Here is a 22,437-nt window from a genome sequence, read left to right as displayed (position 1 = left end):
TTTTTTTTCTCTCTCTTTTTCTCTCTTTTTCTCTAGACTGGTTGAATCGAGTATGTTCACTGGAGGAACTTGATCCAGCGAGATGTGAAGCCGGGCAACTTGCTAACGGGCCGTGGGCAGGGTTCCCTTATCGATTCCATTCGTATAATAAAGGGTGCAGTCTGTTAGCTAGACTGGCTGCAGTACCCAAATTTTTTCGCCAGGCGGCAGCAGGAGCGCCGGGCTGCAGAGTAAGGGCAGCGCATGCGCAGACGGGGCTTGAAGCCAAAGGGGCGGGGTTTGGGGGGAGTCGTCGCATGGTGATGACGCAATGCCGCCTCTGCGCAGAAGGGGTACTGGCAAAACTGAGGGCGGCGCATGCGCAGTGCCGGCTTGAAGCCAAAGGGGGCGGGGTCTCCGGCGGCGTCGCATGCGTATGACGCAATGCCGCTTTTCGCGCATGCGCAGAAGCCTTGCTGGCAAACTCAGGGCAGCGCGTGCGCAGAAGCGGCTTGACCCCTAGAGGCGGGGCTTCGGCCTCGCACGTACGGGCTACGCAGACGGCCCCGGAAGTGGGGTTCATTTCCCGCCCGCGCGGCGCGCCGGCGGCGGTGCGGAGCCTTCGCCGGGAGCCTGGAAGACTTTCGGGCCGGGACGTGCGGCGGCGCGCTGGGTGAGCGCTCGGCCTGAGGGCGGGCGGGCGGGGGCCGGCGGGCAGCGGCCGAGGAGGGGAGGGATGTGGCGGGCCGGCGCTCGGCCGCGGCGGGGAGCGCCTGGTGCCGGCGGCGGGCGGCCCGAGGCGGGCGGGCGGGCGGCCCGGCCCGGCCCGGCCCGGCCCGGCCCGGCCCGGGACCGGCGGGGCTGCCGGCCGTTCTCGTCTCCCCGGCAGCGACGGTGGTCAGCGGGCTCCTCACGGTGCTGCCTGTTTTGGGCTGTTTTTTTTTTTTTTTTTTGTCTCTCGGGGCTGCGCCGCTACCTCAGCGAGGAGCGGCGGCGGGGCGGCCCCGGTGCTCGCCACTTGTGGCGGCCTGGCGGGGCCCGCCCGCGGCGACCTGCCGCCCCCCCCGCCGCCTCTGGGCTGCCCGGGCAGCCGCCGCAGCTCTGCGCGGGGCTTTGTCTTTCCCCCAGCCGCCGGCCTGAGCCGCGGCAGCGGGCTGACTGGAAGCGCCCTGCAAGTCTGACGGGGGTATCGCTGCCGTGCATGTTGTCTGCCTGTCTACCGATCGTTCCTGCCTCTTGTTCTGCTGGGGTAATTCCTTTGGGTGACGCGTCGGGCTCCGAATGTAGTGCATCCTGACTTGCTCCTGACCCCTGCGAGACGTTACCGGTGTCTGCCTTCCTCGTGTTTCACAGGGCCTCGGCTGTCGTGTGCGGAGAAGCTGTCAGCCTTGCAAGAAGAGAGCGTGTAGCCAGCAAGCGCATCGTGGTGCTTCGGGACCAAGCTGATACCGCAGGCGTCCGTCTTTTGTTTGCGAAAAGGGATCGCGAGGAAACGTGCCGGTGTCGGAGGGGGAAGAGGTAGGAGGCAGCTTTCAACCGCTTTTAGGCTTAACTCCTGTGTTCCTGAGAACGGTTCTGGGCTTTGAGGGGTTTGCTTTTGGCTTTTTGCCTTAAGCGCGTCCTCCGTCACCGCTGTCGGCGTGCGCCGAGCCGCTGCTTAGGGAACGGTGGCGGTACAGGCTGGGTGCGTGCCGACCGTCCTCGAGGCTATAGCTGTATCCTACCCTAAAAAAAGCTTTCCGTAATACCGTGCTTCCGTTAGGACGCAATTTTCTCGAGTTCCCCCCCCCCCACCTCAGGGTGATTTTCCCACACACCTGCAGGCAGCAGGACTAACGTCATCTCCTTTTGCCCGCTTGGGCTCGGACTAAAATCCCTTCCCTGGCTGTTCTTTAGCTTGTACAGCCTTTGAGCCTTCCCTCGGGCCTGGCTGATGGTCCTTTGCCATTTCACCCCGTTCACAGCCAGCGTGAGTTTCGGTACCGACTGTGTCAACGAATTTCAGCTGCACGACAAACCTGCTTTTTCGTCAATTAAATTAAACTCAGCGTTTTAATTGCTTTCGAAGGGAACTACAGGAGATCCTGTCGGCGTGGTGGCCTAGCGTAAGCGATGATGGAAAGGCGCATGGGATGTGACCTCCGTGTCAGCTCGGTGTGCCTCAGACAGACTGCATTTGGCACTCCGTGGCGTGCTGCGCAGCTCCAGAAATTCATGGTAGGGGAAAAAAAATGGGCGAAAATGACAGTCACGTAGAAACACGAGTTGGGAAGAAATGCTATACGTGAGGTCTTTCCGTTGAGCGAGGCAGCTGATCTTGCTTGTGGATCTTTGGGGTACGAGCCTGACGCCGAGCAGCTCGTTTTTCATTTGACGTGCCTGGAGTTGTTTTCAAAGGGACGGAAGAGAAGCTTATGAAATAGGATAGGTTACCGAGTCTTCCTAAAACGCTCACGACAGTTATGTATAAAGCCGAAGCGAAGGACGAGGGAATAAAGTTCTGTGCTTTCTATAGTAAATACGGTACGCTTAAAAGTGATCTCCGTGCAGGGTCCTAGTTGTTTCTGTTTTTAAAATCAAAAAGAAGTTTAAGAAGTCTCAGCGGTTAGTCGAGTGGGAAAGAAATGGCTCTTCCGCAAAAAATTCCACGTCAGCAAGGCTCTTTGAACGATTCTTCTCGAAATCGATTCCGACTACAGCCAGTTCATGGTTTAATGTCGAGGCGTATGCTTGCTCTCCTCTAAAGCAGTATTTCATTTGCATTTCAGCCCTGTGGGTCATGACAAATTTGGGAAGAACCCGAAGGAAACTTTTCATCCTGGGATACAGAAGGTAGGAGGTGAGTTGGTTTTTGGGTTTTTTTTTTTTTTGAGTGGGGTTTTCTTTTGTTTGTTTGTTTTGTTTCTGGTTTTTTTGTGTGGGTTTTTTTTTTTGTTTTGTTTTGGTTTGGTTTGGTTTTTTTTGTTTGATCGGTTGTGGCTTTTTATTCTTTTCTGGAAAAATAAGTCGTTACCTAGAAATGCTAGCGGTTTGTTTCTTTCTGTAGCAGGGTAATAATGAGGAGTAGAGTTACAGGTAGAAAATCGGCTGTCTTTGTCAGTTGAAGTGGCTACTTTGAAATTGAACAAATACAGGAGTACATTAACGGGGGGTTTTGCGCTGTGTCTTCGGTACCGGTGTGCTAAAGATGTTGTTTTGTTTACGGGATTTATTGGCTGTCGAAGAGCGAGAGGTAAATGTAAACTTTTCACTCCTAGCACTCACTCGGTGACGTATACCGACTTAGATATCAATTGCTTATTGCAGTGAAAAACTGCGGCGTTTCTGTGCGACGTCTGAGATCGAAAATCATTTCAGGCACTGGCATAACCTATCGTACTAATAGATGACCGACTTTAGTAATGTCATCAAAAAATCGTAACCTGTGATGGAAAGCAAAGTCTGAGGTATCTGCTACTTGAGCATGTAATGGAGCTGGTACGAAGCGTATGTTGCCGTGCGTAGGTCGTATACAAAAGATGTATGTAACAGTCCTTAGAGGAAACCTTATTTGAGGTCTTTTGTTTGATTGTCTGTTTGTCCTGTAGCTTTTGGTTTTCTTTCTCCGGGACCTGTGAATTTTGAATTTGGAGTCCTGCATGCTAAGGATGGGCAGCTTACAGATGAGGAAACGTTCGGCGCCGGTGAGTTTTTCACCTTTGTCTTGGCTGAGGGTTGCATAAGATGTTGAGCTTCACTGCGAGTACAAACATTCACGGTCCTGACCCTCTTAGACTTCGTCTTGGGAGCCTTGAAGGCTTGTATACCAATCGAATCGTTACACTGAATAAACTGTTTCTTTCTTTTCCTAGCGGGCGTTCCCAGAATGAAGCGGTGTGGAGCTGAAGGGGACTACGATTTCACGGTGACGGAGCCATTTGGACCGAGTCTTGAAGACCTCTTCGGTGTTTGTTCAAGGAAACTTAGTCTCGAGACGGTCCTCTTGCTCGCTGGCGAAACGGTAGGAAACTGCTTTGTTGATCTTGACGGTGCAGTCTGTTGGAAAATAAAGATTCCTTGAGAGATCAGAACCACACACGTTGTTTCTCTGATTTAAAGGTGAACAGGCCTGTGTCGTTCAAGGAAAGACTCAACGTTGGTTTTGTTTCTCTGAAACACAAAGTGCCCCGTCTAAAGTGATTACAGAGTCTGAATTGATTTTTAAAAAGCAGAGACTTGTGCCGTTTGCAAACCGCCTGTCGCACTGCTCAAAGACAAAAGACGTTCACCCGAGAAAGTTTTTGGAAACGAATGTCAAATAGACGTGGGGAAAGAGCTGGAGAGGTTTATGTATTGTCTGTCGAATTACCTTCTCTTTAGTGCCCTTACATTTTACAATAAAAGGTTCCATTGCCTCTTTTATCGTTAAGACAATGTTGCTGGTGTTTTTGTAAGGAAAAAAAAAAAAAGTGTATGCCTAGTGTCTCGAGTGATTCTTTTTTTTTTTTTTTTTTTTTTTTTTTCTCTCTCTTTTTCTCTCTTTTTCTCTAGACTGGTTGAATCGAGTATGTTCACTGGAGGAACTTGATCCAGCGAGATGTGAAGCCGGGCAACTTGCTAACGGGCCGTGGGCAGGGTTCCCTTATCGATTCCATTCGTATAATAAAGGGTGCAGTCTGTTAGCTAGACTGGCTGCAGTACCCAAATTTTTTCGCCAGGCGGCAGCAGGAGCGCCGGGCTGCAGAGTAAGGGCAGCGCATGCGCAGACGGGGCTTGAAGCCAAAGGGGCGGGGTTTGGGGGGAGTCGTCGCATGGTGATGACGCAATGCCGCCTCTGCGCAGAAGGGGTACTGGCAAAACTGAGGGCGGCGCATGCGCAGTGCCGGCTTGAAGCCAAAGGGGGCGGGGTCTCCGGCGGCGTCGCATGCGTATGACGCAATGCCGCTTTTCGCGCATGCGCAGAAGCCTTGCTGGCAAACTCAGGGCAGCGCGTGCGCAGAAGCGGCTTGACCCCTAGAGGCGGGGCTTCGGCCTCGCACGTACGGGCTACGCAGACGGCCCCGGAAGTGGGGTTCATTTCCCGCCCGCGCGGCGCGCCGGCGGCGGTGCGGAGCCTTCGCCGGGAGCCTGGAAGACTTTCGGGCCGGGACGTGCGGCGGCGCGCTGGGTGAGCGCTCGGCCTGAGGGCGGGCGGGCGGGGGCCGGCGGGCAGCGGCCGAGGAGGGGAGGGATGTGGCGGGCCGGCGCTCGGCCGCGGCGGGGAGCGCCTGGTGCCGGCGGCGGGCGGCCCGAGGCGGGCGGGCGGGCGGCCCGGCCCGGCCCGGCCCGGCCCGGCCCGGCCCGGCCCGGCCCGGGACCGGCGGGGCTGCCGGCCGTTCTCGTCTCCCCGGCAGCGACGGTGGTCAGCGGGCTCCTCACGGTGCTGCCTGTTTTGGGCTGGTTTTTTTTTTTTTTTTTGTCTCTCGGGGCTGCGCCGCTACCTCAGCGAGGAGCGGCGGCGGGGCGGCCCCGGTGCTCGCCACTTGTGGCGGCCTGGCGGGGCCCGCCCGCGGCGACCTGCCGCCCCCCCCGCCGCCTCTGGGCTGCCCGGGCAGCCGCCGCAGCTCTGCGCGGGGCTTTGTCTTTCCCCCAGCCGCCGGCCTGAGCCGCGGCAGCGGGCTGACTGGAAGCGCCCTGCAAGTCTGACGGGGGTATCGCTGCCGTGCATGTTGTCTGCCTGTCTACCGATCGTTCCTGCCTCTTGTTCTGCTGGGGTAATTCCTTTGGGTGACGCGTCGGGCTCCGAATGTAGTGCATCCTGACTTGCTCCTGACCCCTGCGAGACGTTACCGGTGTCTGCCTTCCTCGTGTTTCACAGGGCCTCGGCTGTCGTGTGCGGAGAAGCTGTCAGCCTTGCAAGAAGAGAGCGTGTAGCCAGCAAGCGCATCGTGGTGCTTCGGGACCAAGCTGATACCGCAGGCGTCCGTCTTTTGTTTGCGAAAAGGGATCGCGAGGAAACGTGCCGGTGTCGGAGGGGGAAGAGGTAGGAGGCAGCTTTCAACCGCTTTTAGGCTTAACTCCTGTGTTCCTGAGAACGGTTCTGGGCTTTGAGGGGTTTGCTTTTGGCTTTTTGCCTTAAGCGCGTCCTCCGTCACCGCTGTCGGCGTGCGCCGAGCCGCTGCTTAGGGAACGGTGGCGGTACAGGCTGGGTGCGTGCCGACCGTCCTCGAGGCTATAGCTGTATCCTACCCTAAAAAAAGCTTTCCGTAATACCGTGCTTCCGTTAGGACGCAATTTTCTCGAGTTCCCCCCCCCCCACCTCAGGGTGATTTTCCCACACACCTGCAGGCAGCAGGACTAACGTCATCTCCTTTTGCCCGCTTGGGCTCGGACTAAAATCCCTTCCCTGGCTGTTCTTTAGCTTGTACAGCCTTTGAGCCTTCCCTCGGGCCTGGCTGATGGTCCTTTGCCATTTCACCCCGTTCACAGCCAGCGTGAGTTTCGGTACCGACTGTGTCAACGAATTTCAGCTGCACGACAAACCTGCTTTTTCGTCAATTAAATTAAACTCAGCGTTTTAATTGCTTTCGAAGGGAACTACAGGAGATCCTGTCGGCGTGGTGGCCTAGCGTAAGCGATGATGGAAAGGCGCATGGGATGTGACCTCCGTGTCAGCTCGGTGTGCCTCAGACAGACTGCATTTGGCACTCCGTGGCGTGCTGCGCAGCTCCAGAAATTCATGGTAGGGGAAAAAAAATGGGCGAAAATGACAGTCACGTAGAAACACGAGTTGGGAAGAAATGCTATACGTGAGGTCTTTCCGTTGAGCGAGGCAGCTGATCTTGCTTGTGGATCTTTGGGGTACGAGCCTGACGCCGAGCAGCTCGTTTTTCATTTGACGTGCCTGGAGTTGTTTTCAAAGGGACGGAAGAGAAGCTTATGAAATAGGATAGGTTACCGAGTCTTCCTATAACGCTCACGACAGTTATGTATAAAGCCGAAGCGAAGGACGAGGGAATAAAGTTCTGTGCTTTCTATAGTAAATACGGTACGCTTAAAAGTGATCTCCGTGCAGGGTCCTAGTTGTTTCTGTTTTTAAAATCAAAAAGAAGTTTAAGAAGTCTCAGCGGTTAGTCGAGTGGGAAAGAAATGGCTCTTCCGCAAAAAATTCCACGTCAGCAAGGCTCTTTGAACGATTCTTCTCGAAATCGATTCCGACTACAGCCAGTTCATGGTTTAATGTCGAGGCGTATGCTTGCTCTCCTCTAAAGCAGTATTTCATTTGCATTTCAGCCCTGTGGGTCATGACAAATTTGGGAAGAACCCGAAGGAAACTTTTCATCCTGGGATACAGAAGGTAGGAGGTGAGTTGGTTTTTGGGTTTTTTTTTTTTTTGAGTGGGGTTTTCTTTTGTTTGTTTGTTTTGTTTCTGGTTTTTTTGTGTGGGTTTTTTTTTTTGTTTTGTTTTGGTTTGGTTTGGTTTGGTTTTTTTTGTTTGATCGGTTGTGGCTTTTTATTCTTTTCTGGAAAAATAAGTCGTTACCTAGAAATGCTAGCGGTTTGTTTCTTTCTGTAGCAGGGTAATAATGAGGAGTAGAGTTACAGGTAGAAAATCGGCTGTCTTTGTCAGTTGAAGTGGCTACTTTGAAATTGAACAAATACAGGAGTACATTAACGGGGGGTTTTGCGCTGTGTCTTCGGTACCGGTGTGCTAAAGATGTTGTTTTGTTTACGGGATTTATTGGCTGTCGAAGAGCGAGAGGTAAATGTAAACTTTTCACTCCTAGCACTCACTCGGTGACGTATACCGACTTAGATATCAATTGCTTATTGCAGTGAAAAACTGCGGCGTTTCTGTGCGACGTCTGAGATCGAAAATCATTTCAGGCACTGGCATAACCTATCGTACTAATAGATGACCGACTTTAGTAATGTCATCAAAAAATCGTAACCTGTGATGGAAAGCAAAGTCTGAGGTATCTGCTACTTGAGCATGTAATGGAGCTGGTACGAAGCGTATGTTGCCGTGCGTAGGTCGTATACAAAAGATGTATGTAACAGTCCTTAGAGGAAACCTTATTTGAGGTCTTTTGTTTGATTGTCTGTTTGTCCTGTAGCTTTTGGTTTTCTTTCTCCGGGACCTGTGAATTTTGAATTTGGAGTCCTGCATGCTAAGGATGGGCAGCTTACAGATGAGGAAACGTTCGGCGCCGGTGAGTTTTTCACCTTTGTCTTGGCTGAGGGTTGCATAAGATGTTGAGCTTCACTGCGAGTACAAACATTCACGGTCCTGACCCTCTTAGACTTCGTCTTGGGAGCCTTGAAGGCTTGTATACCAATCGAATCGTTACACTGAATAAACTGTTTCTTTCTTTTCCTAGCGGGCGTTCCCAGAATGAAGCGGTGTGGAGCTGAAGGGGACTACGATTTCACGGTGACGGAGCCATTTGGACCGAGTCTTGAAGACCTCTTCGGTGTTTGTTCAAGGAAACTTAGTCTCGAGACGGTCCTCTTGCTCGCTGGCGAAACGGTAGGAAACTGCTTTGTTGATCTTGACGGTGCAGTCTGTTGGAAAATAAAGATTCCTTGAGAGATCAGAACCACACACGTTGTTTCTCTGATTTAAAGGTGAACAGGCCTGTGTCGTTCAAGGAAAGACTCAACGTTGGTTTTGTTTCTCTGAAACACAAAGTGCCCCGTCTAAAGTGATTACAGAGTCTGAATTGATTTTTAAAAAGCAGAGACTTGTGCCGTTTGCAAACCGCCTGTCGCACTGCTCAAAGACAAAAGACGTTCACCCGAGAAAGTTTTTGGAAACGAATGTCAAATAGACGTGGGGAAAGAGCTGGAGAGGTTTATGTATTGTCTGTCGAATTACCTTCTCTTTAGTGCCCTTACATTTTACAATAAAAGGTTCCATTGCCTCTTTTATCGTTAAGACAATGTTGCTGGTGTTTTTGTAAGGAAAAAAAAAAAAAGTGTATGCCTAGTGTCTCGAGTGATTCTTTTTTTTTTTTTTTTTTTTTTTTTTTCTCTCTCTTTTTCTCTCTTTTTCTCTAGACTGGTTGAATCGAGTATGTTCACTGGAGGAACTTGATCCAGCGAGATGTGAAGCCGGGCAACTTGCTAACGGGCCGTGGGCAGGGTTCCCTTATCGATTCCATTCGTATAATAAAGGGTGCAGTCTGTTAGCTAGACTGGCTGCAGTACCCAAATTTTTTCGCCAGGCGGCAGCAGGAGCGCCGGGCTGCAGAGTAAGGGCAGCGCATGCGCAGACGGGGCTTGAAGCCAAAGGGGCGGGGTTTGGGGGGAGTCGTCGCATGGTGATGACGCAATGCCGCCTCTGCGCAGAAGGGGTACTGGCAAAACTGAGGGCGGCGCATGCGCAGTGCCGGCTTGAAGCCAAAGGGGGCGGGGTCTCCGGCGGCGTCGCATGCGTATGACGCAATGCCGCTTTTCGCGCATGCGCAGAAGCCTTGCTGGCAAACTCAGGGCAGCGCGTGCGCAGAAGCGGCTTGACCCCTAGAGGCGGGGCTTCGGCCTCGCACGTACGGGCTACGCAGACGGCCCCGGAAGTGGGGTTCATTTCCAGCCCGCGCGGCGCGCCGGCGGCGGTGCGGAGCCTTCGCCGGGAGCCTGGAAGACTTTCGGGCCGGGACGTGCGGCGGCGCGCTGGGTGAGCGCTCGGCCTGAGGGCGGGCGCCGGCGGGCAGCGGCCGAGGAGGGGAGGGATGTGGCGGGCCGGCGCTCGGCCGCGGCGGGGACCGCCTGGTGCCGGCGGCGGGCGGCCCGAGGCGGGCGGGCGGCCCGGCCCGGCCCGGCCCGGCCCGGCCCGGCCCGGCCCGGCCCGGCCCGGGACCGGCGGGGCTGCCGGCCGTTCTCGTCTCCCCGGCAGCGACGGTGGTCAGCGGGCTCCTCACGGTGCTGCCTGTTTTGGGCTGGTTTTTTTTTTTTTTTTGTCTCTCGGGGCTGCGCCGCTACCTCAGCGAGGAGCGGCGGCGGGGCGGCCCCGGTGCTCGCCACTTGTGGCGGCCTGGCGGGGCCCGCCCGCGGCGACCTGCCGCCCCCCCCGCCGCCTCTGGGCTGCCCGGGCAGCCGCCGCAGCTCTGCGCGGGGCTTTGTCTTTCCCCCAGCCGCCGGCCTGAGCCGCGGCAGCGGGCTGACTGGAAGCGCCCTGCAAGTCTGACGGGGGTATCGCTGCCGTGCATGTTGTCTGCCTGTCTACCGATCGTTCCTGCCTCTTGTTCTGCTGGGGTAATTCCTTTGGGTGACGCGTCGGGCTCCGAATGTAGTGCATCCTGACTTGCTCCTGACCCCTGCGAGACGTTACCGGTGTCTGCCTTCCTCGTGTTTCACAGGGCCTCGGCTGTCGTGTGCGGAGAAGCTGTCAGCCTTGCAAGAAGAGAGCGTGTAGCCAGCAAGCGCATCGTGGTGCTTCGGGACCAAGCTGATACCGCAGGCGTCCGTCTTTTGTTTGCGAAAAGGGATCGCGAGGAAACGTGCCGGTGTCGGAGGGGGAAGAGGTAGGAGGCAGCTTTCAACCGCTTTTAGGCTTAACTCCTGTGTTCCTGAGAACGGTTCTGGGCTTTGAGGGGTTTGCTTTTGGCTTTTTGCCTTAAGCGCGTCCTCCGTCACCGCTGTCGGCGTGCGCCGAGCCGCTGCTTAGGGAACGGTGGCGGTACAGGCTGGGTGCGTGCCGACCGTCCTCGAGGCTATAGCTGTATCCTACCCTAAAAAAAGCTTTCCGTAATACCGTGCTTCCGTTAGGACGCAATTTTCTCGAGTTCCCCCCCCCCCACCTCAGGGTGATTTTCCCACACACCTGCAGGCAGCAGGACTAACGTCATCTCCTTTTGCCCGCTTGGGCTCGGACTAAAATCCCTTCCCTGGCTGTTCTTTAGCTTGTACAGCCTTTGAGCCTTCCCTCGGGCCTGGCTGATGGTCCTTTGCCATTTCACCCCGTTCACAGCCAGCGTGAGTTTCGGTACCGACTGTGTCAACGAATTTCAGCTGCACGACAAACCTGCTTTTTCGTCAATTAAATTAAACTCAGCGTTTTAATTGCTTTCGAAGGGAACTACAGGAGATCCTGTCGGCGTGGTGGCCTAGCGTAAGCGATGATGGAAAGGCGCATGGGATGTGACCTCCGTGTCAGCTCGGTGTGCCTCAGACAGACTGCATTTGGCACTCCGTGGCGTGCTGCGCAGCTCCAGAAATTCATGGTAGGGGAAAAAAAATGGGCGAAAATGACAGTCACGTAGAAACACGAGTTGGGAAGAAATGCTATACGTGAGGTCTTTCCGTTGAGCGAGGCAGCTGATCTTGCTTGTGGATCTTTGGGGTACGAGCCTGACGCCGAGCAGCTCGTTTTTCATTTGACGTGCCTGGAGTTGTTTTCAAAGGGACGGAAGAGAAGCTTATGAAATAGGATAGGTTACCGAGTCTTCCTAAAACGCTCACGACAGTTATGTATAAAGCCGAAGCGAAGGACGAGGGAATAAAGTTCTGTGCTTTCTATAGTAAATACGGTACGCTTAAAAGTGATCTCCGTGCAGGGTCCTAGTTGTTTCTGTTTTTAAAATCAAAAAGAAGTTTAAGAAGTCTCAGCGGTTAGTCGAGTGGGAAAGAAATGGCTCTTCCGCAAAAAATTCCACGTCAGCAAGGCTCTTTGAACGATTCTTCTCGAAATCGATTCCGACTACAGCCAGTTCATGGTTTAATGTCGAGGCGTATGCTTGCTCTCCTCTAAAGCAGTATTTCATTTGCATTTCAGCCCTGTGGGTCATGACAAATTTGGGAAGAACCCGAAGGAAACTTTTCATCCTGGGATACAGAAGGTAGGAGGTGAGTTGGTTTTTGGGTTTTTTTTTTTTTTGAGTGGGGTTTTCTTTTGTTTGTTTGTTTTGTTTCTGGTTTTTTTGTGTGGGTTTTTTTTTTGTTTTTTGTTTTGGTTTGGTTTGGTTTGGTTTTTTTTGTTTGATCGGTTGTGGCTTTTTATTCTTTTCTGGAAAAATAAGTCGTTACCTAGAAATGCTAGCGGTTTGTTTCTTTCTGTAGCAGGGTAATAATGAGGAGTAGAGTTACAGGTAGAAAATCGGCTGTCTTTGTCAGTTGAAGTGGCTACTTTGAAATTGAACAAATACAGGAGTACATTAACGGGGGGTTTTGCGCTGTGTCTTCGGTACCGGTGTGCTAAAGATGTTGTTTTGTTTACGGGATTTATTGGCTGTCGAAGAGCGAGAGGTAAATGTAAACTTTTCACTCCTAGCACTCACTCGGTGACGTATACCGACTTAGATATCAATTGCTTATTGCAGTGAAAAACTGCGGCGTTTCTGTGCGACGTCTGAGATCGAAAATCATTTCAGGCACTGGCATAACCTATCGTACTAATAGATGACCGACTTTAGTAATGTCATCAAAAAATCGTAACCTGTGATGGAAAGCAAAGTCTGAGGTATCTGCTACTTGAGCATGTAATGGAGCTGGTACGAAGCGTATGTTGCCGTGCGTAGGTCGTATACAAAAGATGTATGTAACAGTCCTTAGAGGAAACCTTATTTGAGGTCTTTTGTTTGATTGTCTGTTTGTCCTGTAGCTTTTGGTTTTCTTTCTCCGGGACCTGTGAATTTTGAATTTGGAGTCCTGCATGCTAAGGATGGGCAGCTTACAGATGAGGAAACGTTCGGCGCCGGTGAGTTTTTCACCTTTGTCTTGGCTGAGGGTTGCATAAGATGTTGAGCTTCACTGCGAGTACAAACATTCACGGTCCTGACCCTCTTAGACTTCGTCTTGGGAGCCTTGAAGGCTTGTATACCAATCGAATCGTTACACTGAATAAACTGTTTCTTTCTTTTCCTAGCGGGCGTTCCCAGAATGAAGCGGTGTGGAGCTGAAGGGGACTACGATTTCACGGTGACGGAGCCATTTGGACCGAGTCTTGAAGACCTCTTCGGTGTTTGTTCAAGGAAACTTAGTCTCGAGACGGTCCTCTTGCTCGCTGGCGAAACGGTAGGAAACTGCTTTGTTGATCTTGACGGTGCAGTCTGTTGGAAAATAAAGATTCCTTGAGAGATCAGAACCACACACGTTGTTTCTCTGATTTAAAGGTGAACAGGCCTGTGTCGTTCAAGGAAAGACTCAACGTTGGTTTTGTTTCTCTGAAACACAAAGTGCCCCGTCTAAAGTGATTACAGAGTCTGAATTGATTTTTAAAAAGCAGAGACTTGTGCCGTTTGCAAACCGCCTGTCGCACTGCTCAAAGACAAAAGACGTTCACCCGAGAAAGTTTTTGGAAACGAATGTCAAATAGACGTGGGGAAAGAGCTGGAGAGGTTTATGTATTGTCTGTCGAATTACCTTCTCTTTAGTGCCCTTACATTTTACAATAAAAGGTTCCATTGCCTCTTTTATCGTTAAGACAATGTTGCTGGTGTTTTTGTAAGGAAAAAAAAAAAAAGTGTATGCCTAGTGTCTCGAGTGATTCTTTTTTTTTTTTTTTTTTTTTTTTTTTCTCTCTCTTTTTCTCTCTTTTTCTCTAGACTGGTTGAATCGAGTATGTTCACTGGAGGAACTTGATCCAGCGAGATGTGAAGCCGGGCAACTTGCTAACGGGCCGTGGGCAGGGTTCCCTTATCGATTCCATTCGTATAATAAAGGGTGCAGTCTGTTAGCTAGACTGGCTGCAGTACCCAAATTTTTTCGCCAGGCGGCAGCAGGAGCGCCGGGCTGCAGAGTAAGGGCAGCGCATGCGCAGACGGGGCTTGAAGCCAAAGGGGCGGGGTTTGGGGGGAGTCGTCGCATGGTGATGACGCAATGCCGCCTCTGCGCAGAAGGGGTACTGGCAAAACTGAGGGCGGCGCATGCGCAGTGCCGGCTTGAAGCCAAAGGGGGCGGGGTCTCCGGCGGCGTCGCATGCGTATGACGCAATGCCGCTTTTCGCGCATGCGCAGAAGCCTTGCTGGCAAACTCAGGGCAGCGCGTGCGCAGAAGCGGCTTGACCCCTAGAGGCGGGGCTTCGGCCTCGCACGTACGGGCTACGCAGACGGCCCCGGAAGTGGGGTTCATTTCCCGCCCGCGCGGCGCGCCGGCGGCGGTGCGGAGCCTTCGCCGGGAGCCTGGAAGACTTTCGGGCCGGGACGTGCGGCGGCGCGCTGGGTGAGCGCTCGGCCTGAGGGCGGGCGGGCGGGGGCCGGCGGGCAGCGGCCGAGGAGGGGAGGGATGTGGCGGGCCGGCGCTCGGCCGCGGCGGGGAGCGCCTGGTGCCGGCGGCGGGCGGCCCGAGGCGGGCGGGCGGGCGGCCCGGCCCGGCCCGGCCCGGCCCGGCCCGGCCCGGGACCGGCGGGGCTGCCGGCCGTTCTCGTCTCCCCGGCAGCGACGGTGGTCAGCGGGCTCCTCACGGTGCTGCCTGTTTTGGGCTGGTTTTTTTTTTTTTTTTTTGTCTCTCGGGGCTGCGCCGCTACCTCAGCGAGGAGCGGCGGCGGGGCGGCCCCGGTGCTCGCCACTTGTGGCGGCCTGGCGGGGCCCGCCCGCGGCGACCTGCCGCCCCCCCCGCCGCCTCTGGGCTGCCCGGGCAGCCGCCGCAGCTCTGCGCGGGGCTTTGTCTTTCCCCCAGCCGCCGGCCTGAGCCGCGGCAGCGGGCTGACTGGAAGCGCCCTGCAAGTCTGACGGGGGTATCGCTGCCGTGCATGTTGTCTGCCTGTCTACCGATCGTTCCTGCCTCTTGTTCTGCTGGGGTAATTCCTTTGGGTGACGCGTCGGGCTCCGAATGTAGTGCATCCTGACTTGCTCCTGACCCCTGCGAGACGTTACCGGTGTCTGCCTTCCTCGTGTTTCACAGGGCCTCGGCTGTCGTGTGCGGAGAAGCTGTCAGCCTTGCAAGAAGAGAGCGTGTAGCCAGCAAGCGCATCGTGGTGCTTCGGGACCAAGCTGATACCGCAGGCGTCCGTCTTTTGTTTGCGAAAAGGGATCGCGAGGAAACGTGCCGGTGTCGGAGGGGGAAGAGGTAGGAGGCAGCTTTCAACCGCTTTTAGGCTTAACTCCTGTGTTCCTGAGAACGGTTCTGGGCTTTGAGGGGTTTGCTTTTGGCTTTTTGCCTTAAGCGCGTCCTCCGTCACCGCTGTCGGCGTGCGCCGAGCCGCTGCTTAGGGAACGGTGGCGGTACAGGCTGGGTGCGTGCCGACCGTCCTCGAGGCTATAGCTGTATCCTACCCTAAAAAAAGCTTTCCGTAATACCGTGCTTCCGTTAGGACGCAATTTTCTCGAGTTCCCCCCCCCCCACCTCAGGGTGATTTTCCCACACACCTGCAGGCAGCAGGACTAACGTCATCTCCTTTTGCCCGCTTGGGCTCGGACTAAAATCCCTTCCCTGGCTGTTCTTTAGCTTGTACAGCCTTTGAGCCTTCCCTCGGGCCTGGCTGATGGTCCTTTGCCATTTCACCCCGTTCACAGCCAGCGTGAGTTTCGGTACCGACTGTGTCAACGAATTTCAGCTGCACGACAAACCTGCTTTTTCGTCAATTAAATTAAACTCAGCGTTTTAATTGCTTTCGAAGGGAACTACAGGAGATCCTGTCGGCGTGGTGGCCTAGCGTAAGCGATGATGGAAAGGCGCATGGGATGTGACCTCCGTGTCAGCTCGGTGTGCCTCAGACAGACTGCATTTGGCACTCCGTGGCGTGCTGCGCAGCTCCAGAAATTCATGGTAGGGGAAAAAAAATGGGCGAAAATGACAGTCACGTAGAAACACGAGTTGGGAAGAAATGCTATACGTGAGGTCTTTCCGTTGAGCGAGGCAGCTGATCTTGCTTGTGGATCTTTGGGGTACGAGCCTGACGCCGAGCAGCTCGTTTTTCATTTGACGTGCCTGGAGTTGTTTTCAAAGGGACGGAAGAGAAGCTTATGAAATAGGATAGGTTACCGAGTCTTCCTAAAACGCTCACGACAGTTATGTATAAAGCCGAAGCGAAGGACGAGGGAATAAAGTTCTGTGCTTTCTATAGTAAATACGGTACGCTTAAAAGTGATCTCCGTGCAGGGTCCTAGTTGTTTCTGTTTTTAAAATCAAAAAGAAGTTTAAGAAGTCTCAGCGGTTAGTCGAGTGGGAAAGAAATGGCTCTTCCGCAAAAAATTCCACGTCAGCAAGGCTCTTTGAACGATTCTTCTCGAAATCGATTCCGACTACAGCCAGTTCATGGTTTAATGTCGAGGCGTATGCTTGCTCTCCTCTAAAGCAGTATTTCATTTGCATTTCAGCCCTGTGGGTCATGACAAATTTGGGAAGAACCCGAAGGAAACTTTTCATCCTGGGATACAGAAGGTAGGAGGTGAGTTGGTTTTTGGGTTTTTTTTTTTTTTGAGTGGGGTTTTCTTTTGTTTGTTTGTTTTGTTTCTGGTTTTTTTGTGTGGGTTTTTTTTTTGTTTTTTGTTTTGGTTTGGTTTGGTTTGGTTTTTTTTGTTTGATCGGTTGTGGCTTTTTATTCTTTTCTGGAAAAATAAGTCGTTACCTAGAAATGCTAGCGGTTTGTTTCTTTCTGTAGCAGGGTAATAATGAGGAGTAGAGTTACAGGTAGAAAATCGGCTGTCTTTGTCAGTTGAAGTGGCTACTTTGAAATTGAACAAATACAGGAGTACATTAACGGGGGGTTTTGCGCTGTGTCTTCGGTACCGGTGTGCTAAAGATGTTGTTTTGTTTACGGGATTTATTGGCTGTCGAAGAGCGAGAGGTAAATGTAAACTTTTCACTCCTAGCACTCACTCGGTGACGTATACCGACTTAGATATCAATTGCTTATTGCAGTGAAAAACTGCGGCGTTTCTGTGCGACGTCTGAGATCGAAAATCATTTCAGGCACTGGCATAACCTATCGTACTAATAGATGACCGACTTTAGTAATGTCATCAAAAAATCGTAACCTGTGATGGAAAGCAAAGTCTGAGGTATCTGCTACTTGAGCATGTAATGGAGCTGGTACGAAGCGTATGTTGCCGTGCGTAGGTCGTATACAAAAGATGTATGTAACAGTCCTTAGAGGAAACCTTATTTGAGGTCTTTTGTTTGATTGTCTGTTTGTCCTGTAGCTTTTGGTTTTCTTTCTCCGGGACCTGTGAATTTTGAATTTGGAGTCCTGCATGCTAAGGATGGGCAGCTTACAGATGAGGAAACGTTCGGCGCCGGTGAGTTTTTCACCTTTGTCTTGGCTGAGGGTTGCATAAGATGTTGAGCTTCACTGCGAGTACAAACATTCACGGTCCTGACCCTCTTAGACTTCGTCTTGGGAGCCTTGAAGGCTTGTATACCAATCGAATCGTTACACTGAATAAACTGTTTCTTTCTTTTCCTAGCGGGCGTTCCCAGAATGAAGCGGTGTGGAGCTGAAGGGGACTACGATTTCACGGTGACGGAGCCATTTGGACCGAGTCTTGAAGACCTCTTCGGTGTTTGTTCAAGGAAACTTAGTCTCGAGACGGTCCTCTTGCTCGCTGGCGAAACGGTAGGAAACTGCTTTGTTGATCTTGACGGTGCAGTCTGTTGGAAAATAAAGATTCCTTGAGAGATCAGAACCACACACGTTGTTTCTCTGATTTAAAGGTGAACAGGCCTGTGTCGTTCAAGGAAAGACTCAACGTTGGTTTTGTTTCTCTGAAACACAAAGTGCCCCGTCTAAAGTGATTACAGAGTCTGAATTGATTTTTAAAAAGCAGAGACTTGTGCCGTTTGCAAACCGCCTGTCGCACTGCTCAAAGACAAAAGACGTTCACCCGAGAAAGTTTTTGGAAACGAATGTCAAATAGACGTGGGGAAAGAGCTGGAGAGGTTTATGTATTGTCTGTCGAATTACCTTCTCTTTAGTGCCCTTACATTTTACAATAAAAGGTTCCATTGCCTCTTTTATCGTTAAGACAATGTTGCTGGTGTTTTTGTAAGGAAAAAAAAAAAAAGTGTATGCCTAGTGTCTCGAGTGATTCTTTTTTTTTTTTTTTTTTTTTTTTTTTCTCTCTCTTTTTCTCTCTTTTTCTCTAGACTGGTTGAATCGAGTATGTTCACTGGAGGAACTTGATCCAGCGAGATGTGAAGCCGGGCAACTTGCTAACGGGCCGTGGGCAGGGTTCCCTTATCGATTCCATTCGTATAATAAAGGGTGCAGTCTGTTAGCTAGACTGGCTGCAGTACCCAAATTTTTTCGCCAGGCGGCAGCAGGAGCGCCGGGCTGCAGAGTAAGGGCAGCGCATGCGCAGACGGGGCTTGAAGCCAAAGGGGCGGGGTTTGGGGGGAGTCGTCGCATGGTGATGACGCAATGCCGCCTCTGCGCAGAAGGGGTACTGGCAAAACTGAGGGCGGCGCATGCGCAGTGCCGGCTTGAAGCCAAAGGGGGCGGGGTCTCCGGCGGCGTCGCATGCGTATGACGCAATGCCGCTTTTCGCGCATGCGCAGAAGCCTTGCTGGCAAACTCAGGGCAGCGCGTGCGCAGAAGCGGCTTGACCCCTAGAGGCGGGGCTTCGGCCTCGCACGTACGGGCTACGCAGACGGCCCCGGAAGTGGGGTTCATTTCCCGCCCGCGCGGCGCGCCGGCGGCGGTGCGGAGCCTTCGCCGGGAGCCTGGAAGACTTTCGGGCCGGGACGTGCGGCGGCGCGCTGGGTGAGCGCTCGGCCTGAGGGCGGGCGGGCGGGGGCCGGCGGGCAGCGGCCGAGGAGGGGAGGGATGTGGCGGGCCGGCGCTCGGCCGCGGCGGGGAGCGCCTGGTGCCGGCGGCGGGCGGCCCGAGGCGGGCGGGCGGGCGGCCCGGCCCGGCCCGGCCCGGCCCGGCCCGGCCCGGCCCGGGACCGGCGGGGCTGCCGGCCGTTCTCGTCTCCCCGGCAGCGACGGTGGTCAGCGGGCTCCTCACGGTGCTGCCTGTTTTGGGCTGGTTTTTTTTTTTTTTTTTGTCTCTCGGGGCTGCGCCGCTACCTCAGCGAGGAGCGGCGGCGGGGCGGCCCCGGTGCTCGCCACTTGTGGCGGCCTGGCGGGGCCCGCCCGCGGCGACCTGCCGCCCCCCCCGCCGCCTCTGGGCTGCCCGGGCAGCCGCCGCAGCTCTGCGCGGGGCTTTGTCTTTCCCCCAGCCGCCGGCCTGAGCCGCGGCAGCGGGCTGACTGGAAGCGCCCTGCAAGTCTGACGGGGGTATCGCTGCCGTGCATGTTGTCTGCCTGTCTACCGATCGTTCCTGCCTCTTGTTCTGCTGGGGTAATTCCTTTGGGTGACGCGTCGGGCTCCGAATGTAGTGCATCCTGACTTGCTCCTGACCCCTGCGAGACGTTACCGGTGTCTGCCTTCCTCGTGTTTCACAGGGCCTCGGCTGTCGTGTGCGGAGAAGCTGTCAGCCTTGCAAGAAGAGAGCGTGTAGCCAGCAAGCGCATCGTGGTGCTTCGGGACCAAGCTGATACCGCAGGCGTCCGTCTTTTGTTTGCGAAAAGGGATCGCGAGGAAACGTGCCGGTGTCGGAGGGGGAAGAGGTAGGAGGCAGCTTTCAACCGCTTTTAGGCTTAACTCCTGTGTTCCTGAGAACGGTTCTGGGCTTTGAGGGGTTTGCTTTTGGCTTTTTGCCTTAAGCGCGTCCTCCGTCACCGCTGTCGGCGTGCGCCGAGCCGCTGCTTAGGGAACGGTGGCGGTACAGGCTGGGTGCGTGCCGACCGTCCTCGAGGCTATAGCTGTATCCTACCCTAAAAAAAGCTTTCCGTAATACCGTGCTTCCGTTAGGACGCAATTTTCTCGAGTTCCCCCCCCCCCACCTCAGGGTGATTTTCCCACACACCTGCAGGCAGCAGGACTAACGTCATCTCCTTTTGCCCGCTTGGGCTCGGACTAAAATCCCTTCCCTGGCTGTTCTTTAGCTTGTACAGCCTTTGAGCCTTCCCTCGGGCCTGGCTGATGGTCCTTTGCCATTTCACCCCGTTCACAGCCAGCGTGAGTTTCGGTACCGACTGTGTCAACGAATTTCAGCTGCACGACAAACCTGCTTTTTCGTCAATTAAATTAAACTCAGCGTTTTAATTGCTTTCGAAGGGAACTACAGGAGATCCTGTCGGCGTGGTGGCCTAGCGTAAGCGATGATGGAAAGGCGCATGGGATGTGACCTCCGTGTCAGCTCGGTGTGCCTCAGACAGACTGCATTTGGCACTCCGTGGCGTGCTGCGCAGCTCCAGAAATTCATGGTAGGGGAAAAAAAATGGGCGAAAATGACAGTCACGTAGAAACACGAGTTGGGAAGAAATGCTATACGTGAGGTCTTTCCGTTGAGCGAGGCAGCTGATCTTGCTTGTGGATCTTTGGGGTACGAGCCTGACGCCGAGCAGCTCGTTTTTCATTTGACGTGCCTGGAGTTGTTTTCAAAGGGACGGAAGAGAAGCTTATGAAATAGGATAGGTTACCGAGTCTTCCTAAAACGCTCACGACAGTTATGTATAAAGCCGAAGCGAAGGACGAGGGAATAAAGTTCTGTGCTTTCTATAGTAAATACGGTACGCTTAAAAGTGATCTCCGTGCAGGGTCCTAGTTGTTTCTGTTTTTAAAATCAAAAAGAAGTTTAAGAAGTCTCAGCGGTTAGTCGAGTGGGAAAGAAATGGCTCTTCCGCAAAAAATTCCACGTCAGCAAGGCTCTTTGAACGATTCTTCTCGAAATCGATTCCGACTACAGCCAGTTCATGGTTTAATGTCGAGGCGTATGCTTGCTCTCCTCTAAAGCAGTATTTCATTTGCATTTCAGCCCTGTGGGTCATGACAAATTTGGGAAGAACCCGAAGGAAACTTTTCATCCTGGGATACAGAAGGTAGGAGGTGAGTTGGTTTTTGGGTTTTTTTTTTTTTTGAGTGGGGTTTTCTTTTGTTTGTTTGTTTTGTTTCTGGTTTTTTTGTGTGGGTTTTTTTTTTGTTTTTTGTTTTGGTTTGGTTTGGTTTGGTTTTTTTTGTTTGATCGGTTGTGGCTTTTTATTCTTTTCTGGAAAAATAAGTCGTTACCTAGAAATGCTAGCGGTTTGTTTCTTTCTGTAGCAGGGTAATAATGAGGAGTAGAGTTACAGGTAGAAAATCGGCTGTCTTTGTCAGTTGAAGTGGCTACTTTGAAATTGAACAAATACAGGAGTACATTAACGGGGGGTTTTGCGCTGTGTCTTCGGTACCGGTGTGCTAAAGATGTTGTTTTGTTTACGGGATTTATTGGCTGTCGAAGAGCGAGAGGTAAATGTAAACTTTTCACTCCTAGCACTCACTCGGTGACGTATACCGACTTAGATATCAATTGCTTATTGCAGTGAAAAACTGCGGCGTTTCTGTGCGACGTCTGAGATCGAAAATCATTTCAGGCACTGGCATAACCTATCGTACTAATAGATGACCGACTTTAGTAATGTCATCAAAAAATCGTAACCTGTGATGGAAAGCAAAGTCTGAGGTATCTGCTACTTGAGCATGTAATGGAGCTGGTACGAAGCGTATGTTGCCGTGCGTAGGTCGTATACAAAAGATGTATGTAACAGTCCTTAGAGGAAACCTTATTTGAGGTCTTTTGTTTGATTGTCTGTTTGTCCTGTAGCTTTTGGTTTTCTTTCTCCGGGACCTGTGAATTTTGAATTTGGAGTCCTGCATGCTAAGGATGGGCAGCTTACAGATGAGGAAACGTTCGGCGCCGGTGAGTTTTTCACCTTTGTCTTGGCTGAGGGTTGCATAAGATGTTGAGCTTCACTGCGAGTACAAACATTCACGGTCCTGACCCTCTTAGACTTCGTCTTGGGAGCCTTGAAGGCTTGTATACCAATCGAATCGTTACACTGAATAAACTGTTTCTTTCTTTTCCTAGCGGGCGTTCCCAGAATGAAGCGGTGTGGAGCTGAAGGGGACTACGATTTCACGGTGACGGAGCCATTTGGACCGAGTCTTGAAGACCTCTTCGGTGTTTGTTCAAGGAAACTTAGTCTCGAGACGGTCCTCTTGCTCGCTGGCGAAACGGTAGGAAACTGCTTTGTTGATCTTGACGGTGCAGTCTGTTGGAAAATAAAGATTCCTTGAGAGATCAGAACCACACACGTTGTTTCTCTGATTTAAAGGTGAACAGGCCTGTGTCGTTCAAGGAAAGACTCAACGTTGGTTTTGTTTCTCTGAAACACAAAGTGCCCCGTCTAAAGTGATTACAGAGTCTGAATTGATTTTTAAAAAGCAGAGACTTGTGCCGTTTGCAAACCGCCTGTCGCACTGCTCAAAGACAAAAGACGTTCACCCGAGAAAGTTTTTGGAAACGAATGTCAAATAGACGTGGGGAAAGAGCTGGAGAGGTTTATGTATTGTCTGTCGAATTACCTTCTCTTTAGTGCCCTTACATTTTACAATAAAAGGTTCCATTGCCTCTTTTATCGTTAAGACAATGTTGCTGGTGTTTTTGTAAGGAAAAAAAAAAAAAGCGTATGCCTAGTGTCTCGAGTGATTCTTTTTTTTTTTTTTTTTTTTCTCTCTCTTTTTCTCTCTTTTTCTCTAGAC

The 22,437-nt window shown here is 52.6% G+C and overlaps 5 long non-coding RNA genes across 5 annotated transcripts; all 5 read left to right on the top strand.

The window, feature by feature from the left end:
- Positions 1-574: 574 nt before the first annotated feature.
- LOC308060078 lies at positions 575-4,118 on the top strand. The gene is made up of 6 exons (XR_013926595.1): positions 575-652; positions 1,333-1,497; positions 2,048-2,196; positions 2,748-2,811; positions 3,567-3,662; positions 3,831-4,118. It is a non-coding gene; the product is annotated as an uncharacterized lncRNA (long non-coding RNA).
- Positions 4,119-5,047: 929 nt separating this feature from the next.
- LOC308060400 lies at positions 5,048-8,606 on the top strand. Its single transcript, XR_013926710.1, has 6 exons — positions 5,048-5,125; positions 5,816-5,980; positions 6,531-6,679; positions 7,231-7,294; positions 8,055-8,150; positions 8,319-8,606. It is a non-coding gene; the product is annotated as an uncharacterized lncRNA (long non-coding RNA).
- A 929-nt stretch (positions 8,607-9,535) lies between these two features.
- LOC308061371 lies at positions 9,536-13,086 on the top strand. The gene is made up of 6 exons (XR_013927191.1): positions 9,536-9,613; positions 10,296-10,460; positions 11,011-11,159; positions 11,711-11,774; positions 12,536-12,631; positions 12,800-13,086. It is a non-coding gene; the product is annotated as an uncharacterized lncRNA (long non-coding RNA).
- A 930-nt stretch (positions 13,087-14,016) lies between these two features.
- LOC308061469 lies at positions 14,017-17,567 on the top strand. The gene is made up of 6 exons (XR_013927239.1): positions 14,017-14,094; positions 14,776-14,940; positions 15,491-15,639; positions 16,191-16,254; positions 17,016-17,111; positions 17,280-17,567. It is a non-coding gene; the product is annotated as an uncharacterized lncRNA (long non-coding RNA).
- A 929-nt stretch (positions 17,568-18,496) lies between these two features.
- Positions 18,497-22,051, top strand: LOC308061416. Its single transcript, XR_013927203.1, has 6 exons — positions 18,497-18,574; positions 19,260-19,424; positions 19,975-20,123; positions 20,675-20,738; positions 21,500-21,595; positions 21,764-22,051. It is a non-coding gene; the product is annotated as an uncharacterized lncRNA (long non-coding RNA).
- Positions 22,052-22,437: the final 386 nt, after the last annotated feature.

This window comes from Falco punctatus (genome assembly GCF_963210335.1).
Source record: "Falco punctatus genome assembly, chromosome: 3".
NCBI classification, from domain to species: domain Eukaryota; kingdom Metazoa; phylum Chordata; class Aves; order Falconiformes; family Falconidae; genus Falco; species Falco punctatus.
The sequence above is the reverse complement of the archived record's forward strand: the minus strand, read 5'-3'. Positions and strand labels throughout refer to the sequence as shown.